Raw genomic sequence first — 21,521 nt, forward strand, 5'->3', positions numbered from 1 at the left:
TCCTGTAGTTAACTTGACCTTTCTCTCCTAAACAGCTTTGCCTCCTCCTCCTTGTGGCTCCCAAGGAGAGTCATCAGACGACCCCGGTCAGGTCACGGGGGTTCAGAGGTCACCCGGCCAAGACGTCCACGTGCCCGTGTCAAAACACCAGCTGGTGCAACCATCTCGGGTAAGTGTTGTTTGTTTGGAAACTTGAAAGGGCTCTTTCATGACTATTTACAATATATTCCAACGAATGTTGATACCAAACTATAAACAATTAGAATTATAAAATATGCAGATAAAATCTCAAACTCCTAATAGAACATTGAATGGCAAAACAAAATTGCTATTTTCGTATCAGACATCTTTTTTGACTTGGCTGTCTTTAAAGTATGTGAGTTTGAAGCCGGCGAATTGCAAATCAACGTACACACGTGGATTTATATCCAATCCGCAACGATTACAATTCCTCCCACGAAAAATGACTCAAGTTGTACAAGAGTGTGTCACCTCGAGTTATTATTGAAGCAGGCGGGGTTTAAATTGCAACAGACTTGCATCAGCAGATTTGCAAACATCTTGCCGGTGTGCGTTTTTTTTTTTTTTTTTAAGAAGCAGGTTCGAAGAGCAACTCCCACCCTCCCTTCTTTTTCGCCTTGAAAGGATAACCAAGTTAGAGAAAGCATTGAACATCTGACGCCAGCGTCCCGCTGCAAAATCCCCCGGCTTCCGCCTGTAGAATTTCGATGGCGAGCATAGCAGGAAGTAATAGAGATAAATGCGGCGTGCCTGCGAATCCATCACGCCGCTTCTTCGCTCCGAGTCGGTGCATTGGCCCCATGAGCCGGGTTGAAATGGTTTCGCGCACACATACACAAAATGGTGTTTGTTCTCATCCTGGCTGCTTTCCTTGCAAAAGTACTCGACGGTCACGTTGGCGCGGCTTCGTATGACACACGTGTGCGCGCAAACAGCCTGTCCATACTGATGTGTTTGCTCATATGACACGTTTGAATCAACATGTTCCCACACGCCAACGCCGCCACCGCCTCCTCACCGCCATGACAACCTGGTCATTTGATGTCAATATGTCTACCATTTCTCCTGCGCGTCATCTCGAAGGAGCTGTTCCAATATGAATTGCCTGGAGATAACTTTTTGTTACCACTGACGTCAAAACGAACTGGAATCGGACACGGTTTCTGAAGATGACATACAACCGCCTCAAGCCGTGTCCTTTTCAAGCAAAACATACCAGCGAAGGTCGAAGGGAGCTTCGATTGTCACCGAGTCTTTCTTAGCTAGCTGCTCACCTGCTGAGAAATATTTTTTGGAATCAGCATCCCAATTTTAGTTGTAATCAGAATTTTTTTTTCTTTTTCAAAATAGTTCCCCGGTGTTCCTAGTGAGAAGAGCAGTGTAGGCAGCAGAAGAGGTCATGTGCTCAGTCAATTGTTTTTTTTTGTGTGTGAATTTATTTGTTTTGAAGTATTTGAAGTGCTCTTCCCATGTTTTTTTTAAAAAGGCCACTTGGCACATTGCTACTCACAATCAGCACACAATTGATAGAAGTGTCGCTACGTTATTGCAAAGCCATCCCGCTTCTAGTATTTTTTTTGTTTTTGTTTAATTATAGTACTGCAGAGAGTCATGACCCTGCACTCGTGTTACATGGATTGGAAGTTAGTCAACTACAATTTCCCAAAATGGTGATTGGCTCGAAAACTGCAGCACGCAAATGGACTCCAGCATGAACTTTCCACTTGATGATCATATGGAACAAGCCTCGAGCTTTGCTGAATGTGGTTTGTGTTTAGTCATTGTTTTCAGCGACTGGAATCCTCCGTCGCTCGCTTGTTCAAAGTAGCACAAGGAGGTTACGCGAGGCCAACTTTAGCTACGCTTTGCAAGCTAACATTAGCCCTGCTTCGGACTTGCTATTAATTAAACACAGCTGTCCCGCCTCTGCTAGCAAACAATGTCTGAGCATAGTTTCTCTTAGCATTATTATCTCCATACCACACTTTAGCTACGCTCTGCAAGCTAACATTAGCCATGCTCTGCAAGCTAACGTTAGCCCTTTGCTATACGGGAGGCGTGCTTTAGACTTGTTATTAATTAAACACAGCTGTCCCGCTTCTGCTAGCAAACAATGTCTTAGCATCGTGCCTCTGAACATTATTATCTCCATACCACATTGACTTTATTGGACGGAGTTCCAGGAAGTGGCTTGGAAAGGCAAAGCCACTCTTTTGCTAATGAATGCTTTCATCCACTTGCGTATTTGAATGTTGTAGGTCACAAACGACTCTGTTATTTGATTATAATGCAGTATTGTCCTCAATGTTGACAGTAATTCACTACTTGGTATGTTATTCAGGTTTCCCCTTGTCTCCACTCAGAGGACAAAGTCAATATTCCTCCGTTTTTTTTTTACTTTTCTGCATATGTTTAGCCGTGTTAGCCAAGCTGACCTGGCCGTGCTCTTCAGGCCACATTGCCGTATTTTTTTCATGCGCTCGTATTTAGGAGGAAATTGGACGAAGAACATGAACCCAAAACAAATCAAGCCTCAGGCATGAAGGCAAGAAGAAAAAGTCCAGATGGGCAAATGTGCGCTGCGTTGGGTCAGACCCAATCAGGACTTGGCTGTGAATCAAAGTGCACTCCTGCGGCATCGCAAACAAAAAGCCCGGTGCCGGTTCATGTTGGTTAACACTTTAATAAAAACTTGATGCTGTGAAAATGCGCTGTTTGCTGAGATCTCCTGATGGATTTCTGGTTGTTGAACGAGAAAGGGAAGGATAGGGCAGCAGCTTCTAACGTGGGGATTTTTCTAACTGGTTTGCCTCACACAAACTATATGACATCCTAGTCTACTAAAAAAAGTAATATGGAAATGGAAATGCCAATAATCCGTCCCAGCCTTCCCACAAGAAGCTTTTTTTTGTAACATTGAAGAAATGTGTACTAATACTTGAAAAACTATGAAAAAAAACTGAAAACATACACATAATTAAGTAGAATATAAAGGATGAAACCATTTTAATTTTTTGCTTCATTTCATTGTGCTTCTCCTTCTAGTGTGGGCTTCTTGGCCACATGGGGGCAGTATAATACAGATGAAATACATGGAGATGCTCTGTGGCTTTTTTCATTGTTAGTATTGAGCTGAACTGACTTTTCCAAGGCAAAGCTATGCGGTCACTATAAACACACATGGTGTGGTTCTCTTTGTTTTGCTTTTCGTCTCTTTGTTCTTCTTTGTATTGGGAAGATTTACACTGTATCCCTGGAATGACTCCTTGGAATATATGAAGGATTATCATCGGGGCCCTTTGGCTCCTTTGTTTGCTCCACTTCACTTTCACCTTCCTCTCCTCTGCCACAGCCAACTTTCAGACGGCGAGGTTGGCGAGACGCGACGATTAGCCACGCTCCGCTGCTAATTGCGATTAGCGTGACTTAAAGCCGTCTCATTTCATCTGTTGCTAATTAATTGAATTCCGCGCCTTATTTGACGAGCCGAGGTGTCACGTTGGCTTAAAAAAATCTAAGCGCTTGTGTCCGAAGTCGTCAAGCCCGAACCTTTGCTTTGCTTTGTGTCTTTTTGGTTTAACTTGAGGGACACGTTTCAGCTTTAAAAAAAATATGTATGACCTGATTTGACCTCATAGCGAGGCAAGCAAAGCGTTTTTTTTGTCACATAGTGCTCAAAATAAAAATATACAAAATAAAAAATAGCTTTAACCATCCCAAACAGTCATGAAAGTATTCCTTAACACATCACTTGCTTGCATTCTTAGTCCAAGCGCTTTATTTGTCACTCCCTGATAAAGATAACTGTAAAGATGACACAGAATGGAAGAAAATGAAAAATTGTATCTGCAAACACAAAAATGCTCAACCAAAATGTAATTCAGCCCAATATAATCCACGATCTTAATGCTAACATGTAATACAAAATGCTATAGATGGGCTAACAGAAGTTAGCATAGACTAATTCTAAATCTGGACTGTAGAAAACATTTTGAAACAAATTTGATTTGTCAAAATACGATAGTAATGGTTCACTGTCCATCTTTTGGTGCATAGTTGTGATTTCCCCCAAACCTCCCTCAGCCCCTCAGTGAATAGTACCCTTGAGAGCCATTGGAGCCAAAATATATAGGATAATATTTTCGCACATAAAGTGTTGATTAAAAAGCTGCGGGGCTTACTCCAAAAAAAAAAAAAAAAAAGCAAAATATGTTGCCAAAAGGTCATGTTGTTCATTTCTTGTGCCTGGAAAAAAAAGATAGAAGCCAGCGTCCAGATGCTGGCCAGGTTGTGACGAGTTACCCTCCAAATTCCTTTCGCAAGCTTTTCCCCTGCATGCTGTGCTTTAACTCCAAATGAAATCTATCAAATCCACAGATTGGCACGTGGATCTGGAATTTTGAGCCAGGGATAGATTGCTCTGAATTAAATCCCTAGAAGGTGAGCGGGGAGCGAGCCCCATGTTTGGCCAATGGTGGGAATGTGAGTTCTCTAGGTATGTTGTTGCCGCCGTGCGAACCAGATGAGATGTGAGGACCACCTGGGTTAGAAAAAAAAAAGAAAAAAAAAAAGTGGACTTTCTCCTGTCGGTATCGCTAAGCACGGCTTGTTGGCACGTCTTTCCCCCGCCGCTCTCAGAGAACCGTATGAGGTTAATCCGACTTAGTCTGCAGCCCAATCTAATGAGTTGGCCCGCTCCCCTCCCTTGCGTCATTGCACGTTTAAGCTCCGTACTGGGATACTCACACTGGGAATTGTAATGCGCTGTCATTAGGAGAAGATTTAGCGTCATTTTAGGATCGCTCGATCGGCTGGAGAATATACAATTTCTGTAGATACTGCGCGTGAATGTGAGAGCTGGTACTGGAATGAAATCGACGTGAATTGTAAAAAACAAAATAAAAATATTCCTTCCAAGCTATTTTTAAACACCCAACAGAAATATATACATATATTTTTTTGTTGGGTTCATTCTTGGATTTTGCAAAGAAAATGTTGTAATTCTGGGAAAATTATGAAACATAAGAAAAAAAAATCTTCCAAGCTATTTTTAAACACCCAACAGAAATATATCTTTTTTTTTTTTATTGGGTTCATTCTTGGATTTTGCAAAAGAAATTTTGTAAGTCTGGGAAAATTATGAAACATAAAAAATGAACGGAAAAAAAAATATATATATATATACGTATATATATATATATATATATATTTTTTTTTTTCATTCTTGGATTTTACAAAGGAAATTTTGTAATTCTGGAAAAATGATGAAATGTGTAAGAAAATTCCCCAAAATAAGCTGAACTTTTAGGTTAGAAGCCTTTTAAAAATGTGAATTAGTCATACGTCCTCGTAAATTCGCATTATGAAATAATGAAAAATGAAAACTCATTTCCAAAATGTCCTTCATTACCCGACCTCCCAAATTCTGTTTTTGCAGCGTTCTCATTTTCCAATCGGCAATGAGAGTCGACTCTCTCCTCTGCATGAGCAAAGCGACGCCTCTGGTTAGCCAAAGCCAGACTGCATTAGCCGCTAATAGCTCGCAGATGACGCTTCAACTCATAAATGTCATTTTCCTCTCGGTGATTTAAGTGTATATCCGTTTACATTCTTTCAAGATTTATACATCTTCGAATAGCTGCCCAAAAAGAGAATCTTACCATACCAAAGTGTTTCCCAAGTTGATTAAATGAAAGATTTATGTGGGACAAAAGTGAGACGAATGAGCGAGACGTTCTGCTGCGCACGTATAATCATTCACTGATAACTTTCACAGTTTCTTTGTCCACCTCTTCAACTTCGGCCATCTCTCGAGAACTTCTTCTTCTGGTTCTCTTCCGAGTCCGTATTTTTTTGCTTCCATTGTTTATTCATTGCAACATTTATAAATAAATTACATTTGATTATCCAGATCTTTAAAATCATTTAGTCTCAGTCCAGTGATCGAAGATAGAAAAGTTGAAGTGCCTATGCAAGCATATTATCCAGCCCTGGCCTTAAATGCTCCTAATTATTAAGGCAACGGCTGTTTGCTGACTCGGCGGTTTTATCTAAAAAGCGCTGACTGTTGACTCACCGATGAGAGGGCGACGCTAAAGCAAAGACAATTGTCCCCGTGACCTCGGTGTGATCGATACGACGACATTACCGGCCGTGCCGTCTCTGTGGACACACACACACACCACTTTGTGCCTAGTTAAAAAAAAAAGTTTTTTTGGAGTCCTGTATTAGGTGGGATTTTATAAAACTTAATATATTCAAAAAATAAATCAACTTTTTCTTCTTGAATGTCTATCTGTGGCAAAAAAAAAAGCGAATCGTGGAGAGTCTCTGACACCGAAATACATGCAAAATATACTTGGCAACTGCACCATGTTGCCATCATCAAAAAATAAAAAACTCAAAATTTCGTTTCCCGAGAAAATCGGATATTGTGTTTCCCTTGCGGTTGGCATAATGTGCAAAAGATTGCCATTGTAGTTTTTGTACGAGAACTGTTTGGAATATTTTTACGGAGTGCCAAGCAACAGTGAAAACATATCTCAACGCACTTGAACAACACGCTGGCAATAATGAACAAAATGGTTCAATGAACGCCTCTCTGGGTGTGTCAAAAGGGTGCGTTTACCGGAGAGCTGCCCGGGGGATGATTGGCAGCAGGTGGTTTTTCAAATGAAAGTCTTGCACCATGCACTGATACATTTTCAGATCCCCCCCTCGCTGCGCTTCTCAGGAGACGTATGCCAAATGATGAAATTGAGGAGTCAAGCGAGCCAGTGTCGCCTGCCCTGTGGGCTGCATTCGCTACATCTTTTGAGAAAACGCAATCTGATGCGCTCCGTGTTCCTTTCGCCTTGACAGTCGTTTGCGGAGAGCCTCCGGGAGCTCCGCAAAGCAGCGACTATGTTTGAAGTGTTACAACACCGCCATAAAGATGCTATTTGTTAGCTTGTCTAGGGCGTTTTATGTTGTTTGTTAGCAGTAAGCTAAAACGTTTTTCTTGTTTGTTAGCATTAAGCTAAAGAGGCCTTTCTACTGTGTGATTTGCCAAACAGATGCTATTTGTTAGCTTGTCTAGGGCGTTTTATGTTGTTTGTTAGCAGTAAGCTAAAACTTTTTTGTTGTTTGTTAGCATTAAGCTAAAGAGGCCTTTCTACTGGGTGATTTACCAAACAGATGCTATTTGTTAGCTTGTCTAGGGGGTTTTGTGTTGTTTGTTAGCATTAAGCTAAAGGGGCCTTTCCACTGTCGTTTACCAGACGTACCGTATTCCCCAGACTATAAGGCGCACCGGACTATAAGGCGCACCTTCAATGAATGGCCCATTTTAAAACTTTGTCCTTATATAAGGCGCACCAAACTATAAGGCGCACCATTAATGCATCATGTCAAATTTTTAATCCAAATCAAATCATTCTCCATTTTATCTTTTTTATTTCAACTTCAGACGCAACAAATTACTTTATAATCACAAAATAATGATCCATAGTCTTTTTGATTCATGAGTCATAGTCTTCAGCGGGGCACTTATGATTGATTTCATGACACAATGCTTCGGGCCTGTTTAAATTTAGGAATTCGGTCCATATATAAGGTGCACCGGACTATAAGACGCACTGTCGGCTTTTGAGAAAATTTTAGGTTTTTCGGTGCGCCTTACAGTCCGGAAAATACGGTATGCTATTTGTTAGCTTATCTAGGGTGTTCTGTGTTGTTTGTTAACATTAAGCTAAAGCTTTTGTATTGTTTGTTAGCATTAAGCTAAAGGGGCCTTTCGACTGTGTCATTTACCAGACAGGAATGAACGTATTAAACAGCTCTTGATTCGACTCCCATTAGACTGCAAGAGGTGTATCACCAAGCGGATTTTACACATCTCTTAAAAGTCGGGCTTTAAACTTTATTCCCGCCGTAGCGTAATGTCCTTACAGCAAATCTTCTTTGGAGGCGCCGACAATCGTCGGTGCCTCCTCGCTGATCTGGAGCAGGTCTCATCAAGGCCACCAGCGTGGGTCTAATCTGCTCCCGCTAGCGACCTTTTTCCCAGCACCCGTGTCGGCGACGAGTCGGAGACGTGCCGTGACTCATCCCTAATAGTGGAGGTGCTTTTCCGCGCTTTCTCCTTCCTACTTCTTTTCATTTGCTGCAAAGGTTTTGGGACACTACGCAGCTTGCCGAGTTGATCCGCTTTTATTAGCTCGTAGAGGACACTTGATTGTGGGTTTTTGTCTTTGCAATCAGACTCGACGTGTGCAAACGAGTCCTTCGTGCCAGATAGGCAGGTTTAGTGTTTGTCTTCTCTGCCTGTCCCTCTAGACCCCTCCCAGCTCCCACTGTATTTGTTTTGTCTTAGATCATCCCCTCACACTAAACTTGGTGAATTGTTGATCGGCTGGGCGGCTCGCACTTTGATGCCGGCCTCTGGGAAGAGGGAAAAATAATCACCATTCTCTGTATTTATTTATGACTCTTCAGGGACTTTATTAGTGATATTTTTAGCCTGAGTAAGACAAACTGCTTGAAATGCATTTTGCTGTGACGTCCAAAACACGCCGATGCCTCCCAGAAGATCGAACGGGAAGTGCACGTTGCTGCACGGGCACGTCGATTGTTCGAGCGCGGGGCCGCTAGTCCTCGGTCGGTTTTGTAAATTTCGTTTGAGTCCTCAGTGGCCTGTGGCAGGAGTGCAGACTGGAGGCGCTCTGTTTTGTCGAGGCTCCCGCAAGCAACACTGAGTGATGAAACTTTTTGAAAGAGTCCTCCTAGGTTCAAGGCTCTCACAGGACCAAAGGGAAAACAAACAGGGAGAAGAGTTGCAACCGCTCTCGAGCAAAATAGGCAAAGAAGCAGAAAATTATTTTAGCCTGAGGCTAGATACACCTTTGGGTGGATGTCGAACGTGGCGGGAGACAGACGTCGAGTATATCAAAGTTTGACTTTCAATTGAAATGATATTTTTGAGCTTGAACTTGTACGTTTTTTTTTTTTTTTGCATTCCGTAAAACAGCGGTGTCAAACTCATTTTTTTCGCGGGCCACACAGCTTCTTTCGGAGGGCCATTATGACTGTCAACCCAAATCAATGTATGAGCACCTCATATTATATCCAGTAAAAGCTACAAAATAAACTGACAAATAACTCGTTTTCAAATCAGACGAGTAAAAACTGGTCAAATATTAAAAAAAAAAAGACATTAAAAGTGAAGACGATTTGCAATTCTAGTAATGACACATGAATTTGATGCACAATTTGTCTTCGCGGGCCACATAAAATGATGTGGCGGGCCGTATCTGGCCCCCGGGCCTTGAGTTTGTCACCTGTGCCGTAGAACAATCCAAATTTCTAACAATTGCGTCAAAAAAACGTCTAAATTCAAACTAAGATTGCTACCAAAACACCATAAGAGGATAATATCCAAGTAATGAGTTAGAAGCAGTTAAATTCAAATTAGTCATGTGACACTGATGTTAGAAGGAATGCAACCTGTTTTTTTCTTCAAATTAAGAGGAATTCAATTGAAACATGAAGCAACTTGTGGATTCCCGCCCATTTTAGTGCAGCCAGAGGATGACGACTGACCGAGTGGCGTTTCTGTCCAAACATGTGGCGTTGTCGACTTGTGATCGGACCGCCCTCCCCCTTCATGCTCTATATTTGTCTTCACACCTAACCCTCTTCCAAAGGTCTCCAGTGTTAGTGTTTGAATTGGTTGCGGCAAACTAGCACACGCCGGACCTTTCCGTCTGTCACTACACCGTCGTTCTCTCAGGGTCAGACACATGAGACGCGCCCGAAAGCCGTATTGTGGTTTCAAAGGCTGTGAAAAATGCCTGCCAGGTGACCGGCTCCATGTGGTCCTAAGCTTTTTGGTGCTTCTTGAAGTGTTAAGACTTAGAGCCCCCACCTCCCTCCAAAAAACATCTTGAGCGTGTGGAGGAGGTCTGAAGCTCAAAAGGAGATTTACTTTTTCATTTCCTCAAGAGTCAGGCTGTGGTTTAAAAAAAAAAATTTGAATTTAATTGAAAATCGAATCGGATTGAGTGAATTGTTATATTCCTAAAAATGAATGAAATGAATGATCAAACGATGTCAAAACACAAACCACCTAAATCCAAAGATGAAACTTTTGCAGTGGCTCAATTCTTCTCCCGGGTTTGTGTGACACAAACAAACAAGGACACGCAACGCAACCTCAGCGTGGCTCCTCCTGCAATCTCATTACAGCCGTACCCCGGAGCCACAAATTGGTGCCTAATTGGCGACTTGTCCAAATTGACTAAAGCTCATTTGTGGATGAGATTATTTTTACCCTCTCCAACTTTTCCTGCCTCGCTTTTTTTTTTTTTCTGCTTGGCCACCGGTTAATTGTAAACTGCCGTGCGTCGCTAGCGTCCAATAAATTTGGTTAGGGGCCGAAGCGCCAAGTCGTAAACAACTCGTCCAGATGTCGTGGTGGAGTTGTCTCCCGCTGCGGGATATAAAAAGTCTACACACCCCTGTTGAAAAGCCGCTTTTAGATTTTGTTTAAATGCAAACTTGTCGAATGTGTAACATTTAAAGTTCAGCTGTTCTAGTAGATTTAAGTGTGAACGCCCGGCAATCGGTCGCCAACCGGTCTAGGCTCAACCTCTCGTCCCAAGTCCTTGGGGGGGCAATTGAGAAGCAATTCATATCGGGATGCGCTGACTAAATAGTCCAATCGATAACATTTTGCCCAAATTGAAGCGTCAATATCAGCGTTGAAAGTGTCCCGCTTGTCTGGGCGCCGCTTGGAAGGGTCAAAATGGTGTTGGAACGCGATTAAATACAAATCTGTTTTTACTCTCTTGTTTTATTTTTTTCTCCACTGCGTCGGCAGAAAAGGATTTAGTGGAGACGACAACTGTCGTCTGTCTTGTTCAGTTAGCCTACGTGCACGTGTGTGTGTGCGTGTGTGTGTGTGTGTGTGTGTGTGTGTGTGTGTGTGTGTGTGTGTGTGTGTGTGTGTGTGTGTGTGTGTGTGTGTGTGTGTGTGTGTGTGTGTGTGTGTGTGTGTGTGTGTGTGTAAATCAATTGTAAATGATTGCACCTCTCAATAAGTGATGGCCGCGTCTGGACCAAGGGGAGATGATTAATGATCAGACTACGGATATTATGAGTAAGACACACTGGGATCTTATCGCACACACGGACGCTGGCACACGCAAAGAAGGTGAAGCAAGAAAGGGAGACATCAAAGTTAGATTTTTAGCGCCGTCTTTCGCTTTATTTATCGCGTGACATTTAGCAAGGAGTCGACGCTATAAACAAATTGCGACCAAACCACGCCCGCCTTGTCAGCCGGCCAATCAAACGGCACTTTTACGAGCTGGAAAGCGCTGAGCATCTTTGTTATGCCTGTGCAACGAACGACATGAGCAAAAAACAAAATTGGCTTGACTTGCAAAAGTATGCACACCCCTTTTTACATTTCGTCTTGTTCCGACTACAAATTAAAGTATTTTATTTCAATTACATGTGAAAGGCCAATGCAAAATGGTGCTAAAGTTTGAAGCGGATGCCTCCCCAAATCAAAATCTGAAATCCACAGATGGACTCTATTTACTAACAAATTGGCACAAAGGCAACAGGATGCCGAATTCTTCATGCACACCACATTTTTCAGATTTGTATCATGAGAACAAAACAACGTTTGTCGTTCATGGCTGTAACAAACTGCGGAACGGTTCAAAAGGGACGACTACAAACCACCGTGTTTTCTCCTCTTTTATGATTTGCCTAACGACATGGAAATGCTTCAAAAGCCAAACGGCAACTTGTTGTTTCTATTGACTGGCGTTCAAGCTGAGCGGGAGTATATTGGCAGATTTCCCAGGATTACAACCTGCCCGCAAAGCCAATTTTCCTAACGACTTGCGCCTCTCATGTATCAACACAGCGGCTCGCAAGTGCAAAATGGTGGCACAAAGAGCTCCTGTCAAGCCCGCTGCCCAAATGGCTGTTTTGTGCTGTCACTCATTTGCTCCCCAAACATACACTTAAGCGCCTCCACTCACCATCTTTTAATATCTTGCCACATAAAGCCCAAACTCTTTTTTTATATCCTCGGTCCGAGGAGTCTTCCCTAAACACAAAATAGTTGCAGTTGAGACGTCGCCCCCGATTCACCTTTGAAGGCAACTTGGACCTCGCTAGCTTTCGCTCCCTGCAATATCTCTTCATTAGCCCGCCTCTCTGGTTGTTATGTTGTGTTGTTGCGTTATTGTGTTGCACTGTCAGACAAATGGTGGATCTGACCTCTCGCTCTCTCCAGAAAGATGATAGCCATTGATTTGTGTGTCTTCATTGCAAAAGGAACCCGTTTCAACTTTGCACGCAGTGTGGCTCAATACTGCCATCTAGTGTTGGACAAGGTTGGAAATGTGGCTGAGGGAGGAAAGTCAATTGGCCGTTATGATTTGAGGAATTGAGATGCTCCGAAAGATCTAAAAAAATCGCATCTGCAATTCGAGTCGGTGACATGGTGTGTTAGTGGTTAGTGGTTAGCTGTGGTTAGCTGCCTCGAGGTGCTGAGGTTTTGGGTTTGAATCCCGCCATTGAAGATTGGAAATTGGACATAGTTGTGAGGGGTGGGAAGAAATCACGATGGGCATGACAACAAATAACACATTTTCTGATTGGCTGTCATGATTAGTTTTTGATTTTGGATTTGCTGCTGTGATTAGTTTGGAGCTTTATTTTGTGTCTTTTTATTTTTTGATATGATTTGTCTCATGGTAATTATGAGCGCTTTCCTAGCTTGTGTGCCTGATACTTGCCGTGTCCATCTTTATCCTCATTCGGCGCCGTTGCACGTCATGTTGCGTTCACTGACATGAATTCGGCCCGACGGTTCCTACGGGTTATGTGGGTCACTGCCACATCGCCTGTGGTAGTGTGTGTGTGCGTGTGTATACAAACAGTATGCGTTATGTCTGGTTTAGTTAAGGGTCAGGAAGTGTTTTGTGGAAAAGGCCCTAAAGTCTTTCGTTGTTCTGTAATGTGCTGTAAGCATTTTTTTTACGTTCGTTTGTATTTGCGTACGATATCGGAGAGCGGTAAATGACGATTTTTGTTGGGTTGTGCACGTCACACAAGGATATTGTTAGTTTAGTGGTTGAAAGTTAGGCGCCGCACTTTGTCTTTCAGAATAAAAGCTTTTTGGTGTCGCACTTAATCGACAACTATTTTGACATTCGCGCTATTGTTAACTTCAAATCATATTCTGTTTCTCTAGTCCTTGGTAAAGGAAAAGTGAATATTTAAATTTGGATCTTAATCAAAATAAGACATTTGGAAACTTCTGAATTTACTTTGGAAAAGAGAGGGCTTTTATTTTGGGTGGGGGGGGCAAAAGGGCAGATGCTTGAGCACCACCTAGTGGCTTTGTGTGCAAGTGCCTGCCTGTAAACACTCATCCCTAGCAAAGACATGAGAAGTGTCATCTGTTTTTTAAAAGAAAAAAATCCGAATCTCTACCAAGTTTGGGTGAAAACAGAAAGGTTATTATTCGAGACAGGAGCAAGAACCCTGCAGTTATTTTAAGCGTCGCTCAAGTGCGAGCAGCCTTGGGTGCTGATTTGAAAAAGGAAGGCCGCTTCCCTTCACCCCCTCACGCTCGCCGCCGCTTGAGGTCAAGCGGCGTATTTCTTCTCAGTCAAGGGCCTCGCTCTCTTTTTCTTGCTTGCTTTGCCGCTCTGCATCTCCGCCGCTGCTCCTTTTTTGCGCTTTCTTTCCGCCATGCAGACAAGTATTCGCCGAGCTCGGATGATGCTGCTGATTTTTTCTGGAGGAAAATATGCGCCTTGGCGGAACAAAGGTTGTGGGACAATGCTTGTGTGCGTGCGGCATGAATGCGCGACACGTGTTTCCTTGAGCGCTCTTACGAACAGCATGTGTGCGTGCGTGTGTGTACTTCATAGATGCTCATGTGATTCATGTGCACGAGTTGTGTGGGATCACATCCAAAGCTCGGCATTGTGTGCGCCTCTGCATGCCTTTTCATCCACCTGCGTGATTCCCCCCCTCCCTCAACCCTTTTGCTACGTGTGTGTGTGTGTCGATTCATCAGGTGTCACCCCCCCACCCCTCAGCCTGGGGTGCCTGCTTGTGTGATACACACAGAAAGCTGCTGCCGCTGTTGGCATGGCGACGGCAAAGCAGCACCATGATTGTGATTCGAGGCTACCATGGTTTCCCAGCACGCCTGTGTGTGCGTGTGTGTGAGTGCGTGTGTGTTACTACGGGCCTCTCTTTGTTGTTTTTCTTCCCAGAACAGACCAAATAACATGTATTGTATTGTGTTGTTGGTTGTGATTGTTTTCAATGGTCTTTTCTAACACATATAAACAAGCACACACACTTCATTGAACAAGTGTGTTTGACTCTATTTGCACCTCCACTAGAGCAACGTAGGCTGGCTCTTGACTTCCACTCAGGCTTCAATGCAATGTTTTTTTATTTTTTATTTTTGTCAATGTGCCAGCCACAAAACACAGTGCTCGCGGCGGCTGTTGTTTTGAGCTGTTGTTATATCATGTATGACAATTTTATCATGTGATTTCTATTTAGGGCAGCACCGTATTCTAGTGGTCAGCACATAGATTTTGTATTTTCATTTTTTAAACACTACTTTCTACTTCACATGTTTTATAAATGAACGTCGTAAAAAATCGGTTATTTTTTATGGAAATTTTTCAAAGTAGACATTAAAAAAAATAAAAACATTCCTGGGTGGATTTGCAGTATATCATTTGAGAAACCACCGCGCCCGAAGAAGAACAACCAATCACAAACTAAAGGCATAACCAACGAGATGTGAATCATTTGGAAGTCGTGAAGTGCGGTGACTTTTAACCCAGCCGTCATTTTTGATCATCATCAGTCTCATAAAATGTAAAAGTATCTTTTTTTTGCGCACGATGATACAAATCAGAGCGAGCCTCATTTTGTAGGCTTCATCGCCAGAAAGGCGACAAGATAATCCAGATGGATACGCTGCTTGTTACGACGTCAACGATGAAATGATGATGAAACAGACGGTAACGGGAGCACGTCGGAGGCGGTCCGGGGAGACAATGGAGATTTTTTTTTTTGACGCAATTTAGTGTTTTTGAATGCGCTGACTCAAACTGGGATTCTCGAGAGCCGTTTCGAGATCACCTGTTTTTTCGTGCCGCGTAATCGGAGTCCCTTTGCGGTCACGCGGGCTTTGTTTGAGTCGCTTCCCTCGGCTCGCCTCCCTCCAGCTTCCCGCCGAGTGTGCTTTTGCGCGCTCTGTCTCCGTGCTATTTTTTGCCTCGCTTTGAATGCACGCTGATTTCTAAAGTGTATCTGGCGGAATTATCGCCGTCTTAATGAAACATCCCGGCTTCTTTTATGTGGAGAGCTCAGGCAATCAGCGGGCGAGATTGAGCTCCTACACGCTGATAGAGACGGCGTATCGGCAAATCAAAGCGATGGATTCAATTAAAAACATCCAGCGTGCCTTTTTGTGTTAGAGTCACTGACTACTCCTTTTTATATATATAAGATGACATCCTCTTTTAGACGTTACTAACGAGGCCTTTTGGCCTTCACTTGATTTGTCAATGAAAAATAATGGAGGGGAGTTCCAGAGGTTGGAAAGTTGCTGACTCGACAAAAATACAAGATCGGATGAGTCATCAAACCGAAGAGCGACAATAACGGCTATGACGAATTTGAACGATAGCGCCGCGTCGTGACAACGAGGCGCTCGAAAGGTGCATGGCGTCATACTTTCTACTAGTTGGAAATATTTTGGTGGGCCTCTGATTGGACAACTTCAATACTGAATATTATTGAGGTATTATATTTGTCCTGCATAATATTCTAATGCCACAAAAACAGTTTTCTATTTTCTTTATGATTATTATTTATAATTTCTTATTTTCTATTCTATTATTTTATTTTTTAATTATTTTTTTCTGATTTTCTGTCTGCCATCTAGTGGCGATTGGTGGTATTACAAGTTAAAACTACAGTTGACCCAATTATCTGCAATTTGACACCACATGTTGGTGAGTGACATTTCTGCACTCTTCAACAATTTTTGTATCTAATTGGATTGAATAAAGGTGCCAGTGAGGTCATTACAATCCACTTGCTTTGGGGCCAGTTCGTCCTGTGACCAAGCTGATCCTCATCTAGTTTGCTGCATCTTAAATTTTGACTTAGAAGTGACATCAGCATTGTGTGCATGTGTGTGTGTGTGCGCACTTTTAAGCTTGCTGCCTGTGTGAGTAGTTTCACACAGGCTGCATTATTTATGCAGCTGTGCTATTGTGCCTCCCAACTCCTCGTCTCTCCTCGCTGTGATGAGCAGATGGGATTTTTTTTTTATGTTACGTTGGGAGGGGGCGAGGTAGATGAGGTCGTATATAGCACACACAATCACACACTTAAGTCTATTTTTAATCTTTTTTTTTGTCACCCTCATTAGTTCTCGACTGTTCTTTTATTCTCTGACACCACGTCTTGTCTATACCTGTTGGCGCCTTCTCGAAGGTTAGCGGTCATTTCATTAGGCACACTTGCACGGATTAACAGAGAGTCAACACGCGAGAGCTGCACGGGAAGACGACAAATATGTAATTGAGGCTCAGCGGTGCTTCGAGCTTTCCTCCTGTTCGTCTTTTGACTAATAGCCTGAATTTGTTATCAGCCTTCACTTTTCATTTACAATAAATACCCCCCCCCCTCCTCCTCTCCACGTCCAGAGGCTCCCTCCTCTTGATTGCACATTATCACCCTCTGCTCTGACACGGACGTGTTGCAGCATTTATCACACTTATCAGAGGGCGTCATCAACATGAGCATCGCCTTTGCTTGTCCCCCAAGGGGGCGGGGGGGGTTGCATTTGTTACACACATACAAACACCAAGATGTATCCGGCTACTCGGTCGAAACGTGGCAAATATCTCCCCGGTGGTTTTCCGGTTTAGCACGGCGCCCGAGGGTGCACTCGAGCCCGATCCTGTTTAATTGAGTGTGTCTCATCATCTGTAATGGGCCTCCCTTCCCAAGCTAATCAGTTTCAAGTGCTCCTATGCATGCTTGCTACCAAAGAAGTTTGTGCGTGTGTGTGTTTTTTTTCTTTTTTCTTAAGGAGTCCAGGTGGGCCTGTGAGTTCTTTACATCATGTTCACACAAATACTTCCAAAAAAAAAAAATTTAAATATGACTGTGTGAATGTGTGTGATAAATAAATAGATAGATAGATAGATAGATAGATAGATAGATAGATAGATAGATAGATAGATAGATAGATAGATAGATAGATAGATAGATAGATAGATAGATAGATAGATAGATAGATAGATAGATAGATAGATAGATAGATAGATAGATAGATAGATAGATAGATTGAAATCAATAACAGCTGAACAGTATATTTGTTTCTCCTTTCCGACACACTCGTGATTTCTTTGCCACGTTTAGATTCTGCCTGCCTTCTTTTTCCCCCACCTCTCCACATCCCCTTTCGTTTCACACTTTACCTTTTCCCCCGCTCTTTTTCCCCGTCCCTCCATCTTTCTTTGCCTGCCATCTTTTCCTTCATCTGACTCAACACCTTGCACTTTGCATGTCTATTTCGGGTCTCCATCATCTTCCTCTCCCCGAGCCAGCATCACCTCCCCCTGGTTCTCATTATCTGACTCCCTCTCCTGTCTGCGTCTCTGCATGGATGTCTTTCTATTCCTGAACCTGTGCCACCCACACACACACACACACACACACACACACACACACACACACATGTGCGCGCAGGTGCAAGGTTTGAAAGGCGCTCGCACCCTCGTGCTGTCATTTTCTCCAGCTCTGCTGTTTTCTGCCTCTGGGAGCTTGAAAAGGACGCCAAAGCGGCTCAGTGGAAGGAGGGAAGCTAACTGCATTATCAAGCTTCCACCTCCCTTTTTTTTGGGGGGGGGGCATTTCGAGGATTTGTGCTTGCAAGAACCTCCAAAGTATTGGCCACAACAAAAAATGTCCATATTCAATTAGGTTGAGCGACTGACATTTAAGTGACCAATTAGGATATGACACGCTCAGTTTTGGGAACCTTTTGATGAAGGGTTTAAAATTCCCATAGATGTGCTTATTTTCTTTCATGTTGACTTCTTGTAGATGTCAAGCCCAGTACTTTTCCCTAATAGTGTAAGAGGATGAAACAGGTTTGAGCTGCGAAGCTTTTGAGACCGCTAGCTGCGCTCCAACGCACTTCCTGTCTCGAACGAGGCGAGAGAAAGCAACGGGGCGTCCGCGTAATGATGTTGTGCGAGTGTGCGTCTCCACTCGATTGTGTGATGTCCAAAACGACCGCCGATACTTGACTTCCAATTTCAGCCGACACTCCACCGGCGTCGCTCGCTTCTCTCCTCGTCCGCCGCCTTCTCGGCTGATCTCTCAATCTTCTCACAAAAGCCTCATCTTGCCCGAAATGTCACGTTGGAGCTTTCGCTTCTCCCGTGTACATAAAAATGGGGCTGCCGCCTGTCGAAAAAGGTCACGTAGTGAGGCACACAAATGTGTGGATATCGGGCTTAAGGGTGAAATTCCAAATGAACTGAAATTGTGTTACAAGCGTTGCAGGTGGATTTAACGTGACCTGTAAATTTGTGATGCTTAGCTGTTCAATGTTTCAGTACATTTAGCGCAACTGAACAGTTGTTGGTATGAGGACTAGCGCAATAGCTCTGTTGGCGTAGCGTTAGCAACAGGTATCGCTAGAAGAATCGGGTCATAGATTCATAACGTTTGTTAACATGACAGAAGAGATTCGGGAAATATCTCAACAAGGAAAAATAATTGCTAACGCTAAATGACACAAAATAAACACCGATTAAGCTGGCGCTTCTTGCTAGCGCTAGCAAGTATTGCTAGAAGAATAGTGCCATAGATTCATAACGTTTGTTAACATGGCAGAAGAGATTACGTAAATATCTCAAGGAAAAGTAATTGTAAATGCTAGCCAGCTCGTATAGCTAACGCTCAATCACACAAAATAAACACTGATTAAGCTAGCGCTTCTTTCTAAAATGTTTACTACTTATTTTCTGGACATGTGCATGATGCCGAGGCAAGGCGGAAGATAAAATTGGAGCTTTTCCTGCTAGCCAACTTGTTGATACTGATTAGCTAGCTAACAATGGTACATTTTAGAATCCCAAATTAACACCAACGTCGGTCGTATACTTCTCATCTGACCCATTTTGCTTGAGCAATTGTCCAGAACGTCTCGGTATCAAGAATAAGGTCGGTAAAGTGGATCAGGACTCCGAGGGATGATCCAAAGCCCTCAGAGAGGCATTCTGCACCTGGCTGCCGTCGGTGTTGTTTTTTCCATCCGCCTGTGCTGTGATGTTCAGCCACGCGTTCATTATCATCAGCGTGAGCGCAGAGCCGAGCCGCAGCCCGAAATGCCGGCGCCGACCAGCAGCGGCTCGCCGCGTTCATTTTGTCATCTCGCGATCTCGTTTCACCACCTCCTAATTGCTTTTCACATTCTTTTGAATTCCTGCTGCCATCTCTTGATCAGAGATGTTTGTCTGCGCAGTGTTCTCCACACTCCCCGTCACCTGCCCCCCTTTTGCCGGCTCCCAGCTGTGTTGTTTGGGACGCCTCCAACATCCCGCCATCTGTAAACGCCTCACCCGCCGGCACTCGTGCCGCGGCGAGCTCACCTTTCATTTGCTTCCTATTTTGGGGGTGTTCACGCCTCGTACTTATCGTCTTTCTCAGCTTTATTCAATTACTATTCCATTATGTCTCCCTGACTCTCCACAGCACTTGAAGTTCCCGTGGGGAAGAAAGCAGGAAACAGAAACCAATCAGCATCCAAAGAGCTCGGATAGGATGTGACAATACAAACAATAGCGGTTAAGGGGCAGACTGGGTGTGCTTGTGTGACTTAGTTGACGTTTGAGAGAAGGCTGGCTGACTCCAAAGTGCATTGCAGTAATCCATCTGAGCTCAGCGCAGAGATTACGGTTTTGATGTGTTGCTATGCAAAGAAAGACTTCATCTTTTTTCGATATCTTATGGCAAGGCAGGGCAGCTTTAGACCTCAGAGTATTTCCTTTATGTATCCAGGACCTAAATTATTTATTTATTTATTTGTTTATTTGTTTGTTTATTTTAGTATTTTAATATTTTATCACTTTATCATTTTTATATTTTTATATTTTTTATATTTTTATATTTTATTTATTTATTTATTATTTTATTTATAGACCCATATCAGAATTTTAAAATCTATTCCACAGGTGAGGTGAAAGACGGAACTTGATGGTAGGATTTGTAGTGATGGCTGAAGTTCGGTGTAGTTGTCGTGTATGTTAGCGTTGAGTAAGAGCGGTTAGCGTCGGCTTTATCACGGTCTTACCGACGTTCACATATTTCGTATCCACTCTTGAAATGCAGATTTTCAAACGGAAATTTCAGACGCCTCCTAGCGAGGCTGATGATCGTCTCATTAGAGTCAAAGTAGCATGTTGCTCTCAAGGGCCCGCAATTAGACCGAGTCACGTCAGAGCGCAGCCTTGATGAAGACTATTAGACGGCCGGGCGCGACGGAGGCCGCCATCCGTCAGCCGGCCCGGTCCCCCCTCCACCCCTCCCCTCCGCATCCATCACCATTACCACCAAACTTTGCCTCTCCCGGCAAGACTCATTCCACCCTGGCAGCTTTATTTCCATCCTCACTCTTCTGCATCCATCTCATTTCCTGCCATGCAGTTATATATATTCTGGGATAAGTGCTCTCCATGAATCTCACACCTGCTTTCTTCCTCCCCACCAACTTCCAAACTCTCTACGGCGCGTCTCCTTTGTGTTCGTCCGTGCGTCTATTCATCCCTCTCTCTCTCTCGTCTCCTTCCTTCCGTTTTGTCTTCCGTCGTCATGCTTCTCCTTTAATAGGCTCTTTTCTCTTATTGCCCCCTTATCTTCTGCAATTTGACTCGCATCACCTCACCACCATCCCTCATCCAAATCGTAGCGCCATTCTCATCAGCGTCGCCGTGTTTTGCTCCTCGGAAGGCATATGAAAGGCGTTGGAACACAAAAGTCTCTGTTAAAAAAGTTACTGTTTTACTTGATGTTTCTTTTCAGAATGTTTGATAAGTTATATTTGATTCTCTCGCGTAATATCGGATTGGAATTGTTTGTAGGAGTGATTTTGTGCCTGGCTCAAAAAAAATCATAACCGCAATTATTGGCATATTGTATTGCTTTAATTATGTGAAGCACATTGATTGATTGTTTGTTTGTATTATGCTGTCCAACAAATAGCCAGTATAATGACATCAAGTGGCCCTAAAAAGAAAATTAGCAACATAACATTAGCAAGATACGTGAAAAGCTGGCAGAATTTGACACAAATTCCACTTCCTGCTATCGTTACCATATTAGCAACAAATAGCTAACCAAAAGGCTGTTGCCAATGCTAGCAAGCTAATGTG

At 43.2% G+C, this 21,521-nt stretch overlaps 1 protein-coding gene across 10 annotated transcripts in view; it reads left to right on the forward strand.

The window, feature by feature from the left end:
- Window positions 1-21,521, forward strand: part of LOC119128122 (tudor domain-containing protein 5-like) — a 112,925-nt gene that overhangs the window by 77,829 nt on the left and 13,575 nt on the right. For all 10 annotated transcript variants that reach the window (XR_005098935.1, XR_005098936.1, XR_005098937.1 and 7 more), the window contains one exon: window positions 36-169. The gene's annotated coding sequence lies outside the window, so the exon portion shown is untranslated. The remainder of the gene's footprint in view (window positions 1-35; window positions 170-21,521) is intronic.

The sequence above is a fragment of the Syngnathus acus genome, chromosome 10 (assembly GCF_901709675.1).
Source record: "Syngnathus acus chromosome 10, fSynAcu1.2, whole genome shotgun sequence".
In the NCBI taxonomy this organism is placed as follows: Eukaryota; Metazoa; Chordata; class Actinopteri; order Syngnathiformes; family Syngnathidae; genus Syngnathus; species Syngnathus acus.